Source organism: Scylla paramamosain, chromosome 31 (genome assembly GCF_035594125.1).
Source record: "Scylla paramamosain isolate STU-SP2022 chromosome 31, ASM3559412v1, whole genome shotgun sequence".
NCBI lineage: Eukaryota > Metazoa > Arthropoda > Malacostraca > Decapoda > Portunidae > Scylla > Scylla paramamosain.
Genome location: NC_087181.1, coordinates 14,996,500 through 15,006,499, shown reverse-complemented (window position 1 = coordinate 15,006,499; position 10,000 = coordinate 14,996,500). Strand labels below are relative to the sequence as shown.

The 10,000-nt window shown below is 42.8% G+C and overlaps 1 protein-coding gene across 5 annotated transcripts in view; it reads right to left on the bottom strand.

Annotated features, from left to right (window-relative positions):
• The window catches only part of LOC135088696 (solute carrier family 4 member 11-like), a 204,083-nt gene that overhangs the window by 69,476 nt on the left and 124,607 nt on the right, over positions 1-10,000 (bottom strand). The window lies entirely within an intron of this gene.

Sequence of the window (10,000 nt, the reverse complement as noted above, 5' to 3'; positions counted from 1 at the left end):
AACATCAACTTTTTTTTTTCACAGACGCATCTAAACACTGTACTAGCAGGAAAGTCAAATATTTATACTCTCCTTTGCATTTTTCTCTCATATATGCGTTTTTTAAGTGTTTTGTACAGCGCAGAGAAAGGATATAAAAAAAAAAACTAGAAAAACACAAACTTACGATGAAAAAAAAATAAAAAATCAACTAAAATTATCAACACTCAACACTGCAAGTCATCAATTAGCAAGGCAAGATATCACACTTCACACACAATTTAGTTACTCGGGTTCAAAATTTCGTGAATTATTGCGCAAGGGAGTTCATGATTGTATTCTCCACTAAAAATGTCTTTTGTACAATCTACGAGTAGGTCGTAGATTTGCCTATCATTAGATATAGGGCGCGCGCACAAACACACACACACACACACACACACACACACACACACACACACACACACACACACACACACACAGAAGAGAGAAGAGAAGAGAGAGAGAGAGAGAGAGAGAGAGAGAGAGAGAGAGAGAGAGAGAGAGAGAGAGAGAGAGAGAGAGAGAGAGAGAGAGAGAGAGAGAGAGAGAGAGAGAGAGAGAGAGAGAGAGAGAGAGAGAGAGAGAGAGAATATATCCAAGGTCAAAATGAGGCTTTCTGAAAAATAGGAATAAAAAGAACAATAAATAATGAAATAAACTATCACTTCTCTCTCTCTCTCTCTCTCTCTCTCTCTCTCTCTCTCTCTCTCTCTCTCTCTCTCTCTCTCTCCCTCCGCTGGCTTATAAGAGGTCCTAATTTGATCCCTTGCGCCCCTTTTCCTCTCTCCCCTCACGTTTTCCTCCACCTCCTCTCACCTCTTTTCCTCCCATGCGCCTCTCCTCCCGTCCCTCACCTAGCCTTTCCAATCCAGCACTTCTCCTCCCTCCCCCTTTCCTCCCCTCCATCTCTCCACTCCTTTTCCCTCCCATCCATCCACATCCACCTTCTTACTTCCCTCCATCTTTCCTCCCCTTACCTTCCTCCTCCATCTCTCTCGACCTTCCCCTTACCTCTTTTCTTCCCATCCAGCCATCCAACACCTTTCTCTCCCCCTCCTTCCCTCCGTCTCTTACACTCAATCACGCCTTCCCTAACGTTGACAGGCTTAACTAACCAGGCCCAGAGTGTAGCTACCTGGCATCTCTTATGGCATTTGAGAGCGGTGGTGGTGGTGGTGGTGGTGGTGGTGGTTGAGGTGGTGATGGTGGTTGACTGTTTGTTGGTTGGTTTCAAGAGATTGTATTATATTTTATTGGTTATTTTTTGTGTTCTTTTTTGTATCGTGTGTATTGGTAGATTCTCATAATGGAGTGATCAAAAGTATTAATAACAGAGAGAGAGAGAGAGAGAGAGAGAGAGAGAGAGAGAGAGAGAGAGAGAGAGAGAGAGAGAGAGAGAGAGAGAGAGAGAGAGAGAGAGAGAGAGGGTGAGTAAAAAATGAGGTTTTGATGCCCTTTATAAAACTTCCATCTTCCTTTGTCTTTGACGGATGGCTGGCTTCTCTCTCTCTCTCTCTCTCTCTCTCTCTCTCTCTCTCTCTCTCTCTCTCTCTCTCTCTCTCTCTCTCTCTAACTTAAGGAATCACGCACACAAAACTTCAGTCAATCTGCAAAAACTGCCATCCAATTATTCCTCCTCTTCCTCCTTTACCTCCTACTTTTCCTCTTCCTCTTACTCCTACTCTAACACCTTCTCTCCTCCTCCTTCTCCTCTTCTTCCTACTTCTCCTCTCTATTTACACCTTCTCTCCTCCTCCTCCTTCTCGTCTTCTTCCTACTTCTCCTCTCTATTTACACCTTCTCTCCTCCTCCTCCTTCTCCTCTTCTTCCTACTTCTCCTCTCTATTTACACCTTCTCTCCTCCTCCTCCTTCTCCTCTTCCTACTCCTCCTCTCTATTTATCCATCCATACCCTTATCCACTTCCCTTTTCCCTTCTTCTCTCTTTCCCTCTTTCCTTCCCCACTTACTTCTTTGCCTCCTCTCCTTCCCTCCTTCTCTCCAGCCAATTTACCTCCAGCAATAAACACAATCTTGCTCCATGTACAGCTTCCCCGGATGTTTGTGTAGTGGCAGTAGCAGTAGCAGCAGCAGCAACAGTAGTAGTAGTAGTAGTAGTAGTAGTAGTAGTAGTAGTAGTAGTAGTAGTAGTAGTAGTAGTAGTAAGAATAGTATTAATTATCGTCTTTATTCCACAACCTTGCAGCAAAATTTAAATAATCAATAAGGAACCGAAATATTCTCCAATTATTTTTTCCTCCTTTTCTTTCCTCCTCCTCCTCCTCCTCGTCCTCCTTACCCTCCCTGAGCCTCCTTCCCTCTAAATATAACACAAGTATAGATTTTCTTTACCTCTGTTTCTGAAAACCTCATTTAGAGATTATAACCAAAATATGAGAGAGAGAAATGAGAGAAAAAAATGAAAAAATAATACACGGATTTTACGGAAAAAGAAACTAATATATATGGAACACTTGTGTGTGTGGTAGTAGTAGTAGTAGTAGTAGTAGTAGTAGTAGTAGTAGTAGTAGTAGTAGTAGTAGTAGTAGTAGTAGTAGTAGTAGTGGTGGTGGTGATGATGGTGGTGGTAGAAATTTTAAATGCCAGGTCGGGTCTTGTACCACACCAAATTACTTAAAGGTGAGTCTAAACTTAGTTCCTCCTCCTCCTCCTCCTCCTCCTCCTCCTCTCCACTTCCTTTTCCTTCACTGCATATCTCCTTGACTCTTTCCTATGTATTTTTTTCTTGTCTTGTTTGCTTTCTTTGTCCGCCTCCTCCTCTCTCTCTCTCTCTCTCTCTCTCTCTCTCTCTCTCTCTCTCTCTCTCTCTCTTTAATGACATGTAAAATTGATGAAGCTGCCGAAGACGACGTTCATGAGAGAGAGAGAGAGAGAGAGAGAGAGAGAGAGAGAGAGAGAGAGAGAGAGAGAGAGAGAGAGAGAGAGAGAGAGAGAGAGAGAGAGAGAGAGAGAGAGAGAGAGAGAGCCATAACAAAGAGCCACTGGCATAAATAGACATAACTCACGGATCAGCTTCTCGGAAAATAAAACGAGGAAAGAAATATGACGCAATAAACAAAAACGAAGCGAAAGAAAACGGACTCAGATAACGAAGGGAAGGGGTGACTCAAAAGAAAACGAAGAAAACAAAACAATAATAACAAAAAAAAAAAAAGAAAGAAAACGAGAGAGCAGAAGGTCATACGGAACGCGAAGAAGATGAAGGAAATGAAAAAGAAAAAGAAGAAGTAGAGGGAAAAGGAAGAAGAAGGAAGAGGATGAGAAAGAAGAGAGGATCTGTTGATGATAGTGGAAGAAGACGAGAAGGAAGAATGAAGAGGCACGAAGAGAAGGACGCGGTAGTGGCGGAGGAGGAGGAGGAGGAGGAGGAGGAGGAGGAGGAGGAGGAGGAGGAGGAGGAGGAGGAGGAGGTCTCATGCTATATTAATCACCTTCGCACAGGTAACCAGCATTCATCCTCTCACCTGGCAAGGTATACGACTTTCTTGCCCCTGCATGGAAGAAGGAAGGCAGCAGCAGGAGGAGGAGGAGGAGGAGGAGGAGGAGGAGGAGGAGGAGGAGGAGGAGGAGGAGGAAGGAGAGAAGAGGAAAGGGGGAAGGGAAGGCAGTGAGGAAAGATGTAACATAAGTTTTAAAAAATATGTGGTGTAGATGTGTGGTGGTGGTGGTGGTGGTGGGTGGTGGTGGTGGTGATGATGTGGTAGAAGTAGTGTGGTAGTACTGGCGGTGGTAGTGTGGTAGCCTGGAGGTGGAGTCAGCTTTAAGTCACCGCCGCCCTTGCCACCCAGGCCCCTCCATCCTCCACCCACCCACCCACACCCACCAGCCCACACCCCGCCCATCTGTCCTCACCCCACCCACATCACACACACACACACACACACACACACAGAAACGGTCCAATCTTCACAATATAATGGAGTCATCACAATTATTTCACCACACACACAGACACACCTACACACTCACACACACACGCACTTTATTACTCTGTTGCTGAGGGAAGAGGTAACACGCAAGCAGTTCAGGAATGCAGGTGAATCACGAGTGTATCTCAAATGTATATCATCTGTCTCCCCAGGATGGATAACAAGCTACAATGTACAGCCACGTCAATAAATCCCTGAAGGCTGGTGGCTGGGCGTCAGGTCGTTAGCTCATCAATAATAACAATAACAGTACAATAGTCCATAACAAACGCAGCCATTTGCGGTGTTTGTGTAATGGCAATTAGCACTAACCGCTGCATAATTGCGGCTTAAACTGCGACGATTCAATCTCATCACACACACACACACACACACACACACACACACACACACACAGAGAGACACACACATCTGTACTATTAATATGACACAGATGTCGCCTCCAGCCTCACTGAACCATGAAAATTGCAATAATCTACGTAAAAATGAAAAAAAAGAAAAGGAAGAAGAGAGTGAAAGAGGGAAAATAAATCGAAGTTCCGTGGATGAAGAAATAGGAAAAGATGATAAAAATAATGTTCAGTGCATACCATTACGCAAAACACGACGAAGGCGACAAACGAAAACAAAAGAGGAAACAAGGAGGAAAGGAGTCTACCAGGGGAAAAAGGAAGAAAGGAAGAAGTGCACCAGGAAAAAATAGAAGTATACCATGGAAAAAACTGAAGGACTGTGCCGTGAAAAAAGGAAAGAATGAATGTACCAAAGGAAAAAAGAGGGAATGTACCTGGAGAGAAAAAAAAAAAACAAGAAAAGTGAATCAGAAATAAAATCAGGGAGGAAGAAGTGTACCACGGATGTCATCGGTTCACAACAACACGAGAAGCACAAAAATACATAAAAAAAAAGGAAAGAAAACACTCCTACACTCTAGCGCATAACACGGAAGTAGGTACGTAAGTGTGTTTGTTGCAGGACACCTGAGTGAGTCACGCCTGCACGGTCAAAACATTCCCTTCGATCGAGACGTGGCGAGACGAGACGCTTGTTGACTGACCGACCACCTGACTGACTGCCTGAGAGCGTGTGGTGTTGGTAGCTACAGTGGTCACCCATCCAAGTACTAACCAAACACACCGCTGCTTAACCTCACTTATCTCAAGAGAAGCGGTGTATTGCATGTGTTGTGTCTGTCATCCATACATCCATACATGCATTCCTCCACGCGCTGTGTACTAATGGTGGGAGAGGGAGTGAGAGCAAGGGAGAGTGAAGGGAGAGTGAGGGACAGGGTAAAACAGCCGTGTATAAGTGTTTTTTACAGTTCGAAAGGCGTAAAGAGACATACGAGGGGAGAGAGAGAGAGAGAGAGAGAGAGAGAGAGAGAGAGAGAGAGAGAGAGAGAGAGAGAGAGAGAGAGAGAGAGAGAGAGAGAGAGAGAGAGAGAATACACTGACAGAAAACAATATCTACTCTTCTTGTTGCACGGAAAGAGATAAAGGATGAAAAAAAAAAGAAGAGGACAAACAAAACAAACAGAGAAAGAGAGCGTGTCTGTACCGCACAATCACTACTGCAGTAACCCACCCACACACACCCACACACCCACACACCCACACACACACACACACATTCCACGCGACTCGAAGTGACACGCGGAACCTCATTCGACACACACACACACACACACACACACACACACACACACACACACACACACACACAATCCCAACCCCCCTCTCTCTCTCTCTGCCACACACAAAAGACACAAGACAAAGGACCCACACCATAGCACCTTAGAAAAGGGGCACATTTTCAAACTGCCAGGAATCTTACGCTTTCTAACACTACCTTCTCCCACCGCCACTTCTACTCAGTATATTCAATAATGCACGTATCCCTAATCTTGTAGTATCCTTGTATCATATTATATTCTCTTTAATTCAGAAGCTCAATTTAACCTGAAGGAGTTAGAGAGAGAGGGAGAGAGGGAGAAAAAGAGAGAGATACTGGTATAACCTCAGCCTCTCTCTCTCTCTTTCTCTCTGCGGCCTCTCTATTACGCCCTCTGGTCTCTCTCTCTCCCTCTCTCTCTCTCTCAAAGGCCCTCTTCTCTAAACTTTCTCCTCAGCCCTAAAGAGAGGAGATGCCTCGCCTTTATTCTCATTATGAACACTTATGCAGGATTTTTTTTCCTCATATTTTTGAGTATTTTTGTCGTTTTGTTTTTGTTCTTGGTGGTGGTGGTGGTGGTGGTGGTGGTCTTGTTGGTGTTGTTGTTGTTGTTGTTGTTGTTGTTGTTGTTGTTGTTGTTATTATTATTATTGTTATTTTATTGAAGTATAGTAGTAGTAGGAGGAGGAGGAGGAGGAGGAGTAATGGTATTATTATTATTATTATTATTATTATTATTATTATTATTATTATTATTATTATTATTATCATTATTATTATTATCACTATCATTACTAACATCAGTATAACTATTATCATTATTTTTGTATTATGATAAGCAGCAGTAGCGGTATATATCATTATCATCATCCCTTTTACATTTACTATCATGACTATCATTACTATCATTATTATCACCATCTCAACCACCACTGTCACCACCACCACTACTATCACCACTACCACCATCACCACCACCTTCATTATTATCATTTTCATCATCTGCGTCTTACATAAATCCCTCTCACCTTCCCTCCCCTCCCTCCCTGCCTCCCTCCGTCCCTCCTTCCCTCACCTGAGCAGCAAATTGTTGACAAAGTCTTGTTTGTCTCACCTGGAGGAAGACAAAGAGATGGAGGGAAAACAGGCCGAAGCGGCAGGAGGAAAACAGACAGGTCGTGGAGGAAAACAGTTGAAATTCAGAGGAGGAGGACAAATAGGAAAATAAAACATGGGAGGGAAAATGGGGAATTAGACGAGAAGAACTGAAGAAAGGGAAAATAAATAGTAGGAAAAGGAGGGAATGAAGGAAAATGAGGGAAATATGTAAGTTGTGAAGGAAAACAGTCGAAATTCAGTGAAGAAAAATAGGAAAAGGAAGACATGGGGAGGAAAAACATGGGAAAGCACTAAACGGGAAGTGAAAGGAAAGGGAAAAGAGGAAACTTAAAACGATGGAAGGGAAAAAAAAGAGGAAAAGTGAGTGAAATGGGGAATCAGTAATGGGAAAAAGGAAGATGAGAAAAAAAATGGAGGAAAACGAACGAGATTCACAGTGAAGGAAAAGGAAAAAAAAAGGGAAAAGAAAAAGCGACACCATGAGGAAAACGTGGGAGGAAAAAAATATGGGAAACTGAACGATTAATGAAACGAAAGGGAAAATTAATGAAGGGGAAAATCATTAATGGAAAAAAAAAGGAAAAGATAAGGGAAACAATGAAGGAAAACAAGGAAAAGTCTTGGTAGCTAAGAGAAAGTACGACAGGAAAAGAAATGATAAAACTAAACGGGAAATTAAAGGGAAGAGGGAAGAAAAAAAAAACGAATGAAGGGAGAAATCAGTAACAGGAAAAAGAAAGAAGGAAAATTTGGAAGGAAAACATATGAGTAATTAAGACAAAATAAACCAGAAGGAAAAAAAAAGGAGAGCGTGGGAAACCAGGCGGGAAATTAAAGGAGGGAGGAAAAAAAAACGAATGAAGAGGAAGGGGGAAAACCAATAATGGGAAAAGGAGAGGATGAGGAGAAATTGGGAGGAAAACATCTGAGTAGTTAAGAGAAAATAATGAGTGTTACAAAAATGAGCGAGAAAGGGAAGGAAAAAGTAAAAAAAAAATGGAAATTGAATAGGATTTGGAGGCTGGGGAAAAAATGGAATTAGAAAGGACACAAATTGGAGGAAAATGTCAGGAGGAGGCACGGGAAATGAGAGAGAGAGAGAGAGAGAGAGAGAGAGAGAGAGAGAGAGAGAGAGAGAGAGAGAGAGAGAGAGAGAGAGAGAGAGAGAGAGAGAGAGAGAGAGTTAGGGAAAACAGACTCACAATTTGAAGGGTGCACTTGAGAGATGAAAAAGGAACGAAGAGGAGGAGGAGGAGGAGGAGGAGGAGGAGGAGGAGGAGGAGGAGGAGGAAAGGGGGAAGGAAAATGACGAAAGGACTAAGAAACAAAAGGATACTAGGATACCGAGTGAGGAAAAGGAGGGTGTAGGAGTGTGATGAAGGAGTGAAGGAGAGAGAGAGAGAGTGAGAGAGAGAGGGGGAGAAGGAGGGGAAGGAGTGCAGAAGCGACATCCTACAGAAGGAGAGGGAGAAGTCCAAGACGGGGTGGTGGCACACTCCCCCAATGGCCCCCTAACACTTAAAGATGTCCTGTCAGAAGGCACTGCTCTCTCTCCTCTCTCCTACACACCACCCGGTATCCTACGCTGGTATCCTACGCCGGCTTGGAAAGGATACCCACAGCAGGACTCAACATACTCCCCCGCCCCTGGGTTTCATGCTCATGGATTTAGTTTAGGATGCAGGTTGTCAAAGTCCTGGTGAAGTGAAGGGAGTCCTGTGGGAGGCAGCTAGAGTCCCTCAGGCCAACGCGATGTCCTGCGGCCCAAATCAATATCGGGGCCGCGGCAGAGACAGGCTAGAAAAGTATCCTGCACTCCATTCCACGGCTGCAACTCCGTCCCGCCGCCCCTGCCATGGAGTCCTGGTATCCTACAGTACTTACTGATATCCTTCGTGTATCGCTATTCACACAACTATTTAAACCTTCCTTATTGATCCATTCTCTTTCCCTTCACCATCCTCCACTCTACCGCCCCTGCCATGGAGTCCTGAGATCCTACAGGACTTAGGGATGCCCTTAGTAGCAAAGCTCAAATGACTTCTTTTTAAAACTATATTACTTTGTTTTGTCCTTTGAATATCCTTCGCCCTGGCCCTCCCAAAGGAATCCTAATATCCTACAGTACTTTGGTAGAATCCTTCATGTTGCAGTACTCAAGTGACTCCCATTTAAGCCTCCTATATTACTTTATTTCCTGTCCTTTCATTATCCTTCATGTTACCTCTACTAGCAAAGAATCATATACAGTACTTAAAGAAATCCTTCACATACGAGTACTTAGATAATCCTATACAGACCTATCATTACTTAATTTTCCGTCCTTTTTCTATCCTTCATCCTGCCTCTACAAAAGAATCCTGGTATCCTACGGTATTTAGTGAGATCCTTCAGATGCCAGTGCTTAAATAACAGCTAAGTAAAGCTCCTATATTTATTGCAACGTCCTTTCATTATCCTTCATCTTGTCTCTACTAGTGAGGCGTCCTAGTGTCCAGTTATCCTAATCCTTAATGTAACAGTACTTAAGCAACTATCAAAATCTTCTATATTTGCTTTCCTGTTCCTTTCATTATCCTTCATATCCTAATATCCTACAACATCTAGAGATATCCTTTACTTAAAAATCTGCTATATCCTTATTGAATAGTACTTAAACAGCTATTTAAATCTCCCACCCTACTATCTAATCCTTTTATTATCCTTCATCCCGTCTCTACTAAAGGAATCCTAATATCCTACAAATTTGTGATATTCTTAAATAATCCTTTTTAAAATCTCCCACGTTACTTTTCTATCCTCTTAATATCCTTCATCCTTCATTTCTTCACTAGTTAATTGAGTTCTAAATGTAAACCAGAGCTATTGAATCCTAATATCCTACAAATTGGTGATACTCTTAACCAATCCTTTATTAAAACCTTACCTTCCTATCTCCTCAGTATCCTTCATCCTGCCTCTCTAAGGAACCCTGGCATCCTACAGTACTTAATTGAGTTTTAAATGTAACAAGACTTAAACCAGAGCTCTCTATGTTATGGGGGCCAGTCACTATTCTGCACAGTTTAAAATTAACATACGTCGTGATTCCTTTCAATCTACAAGTCCCTCACAGCACTGCAAGTCACTACCTGTCCCTTCCTATAACAGTACTTGGAGTGTGTTTATACCAGAGCTATCTATGTTATGGTGGCCAGTCACTATTCTGCAGTTTAGATTTAATATACGTCATAGATT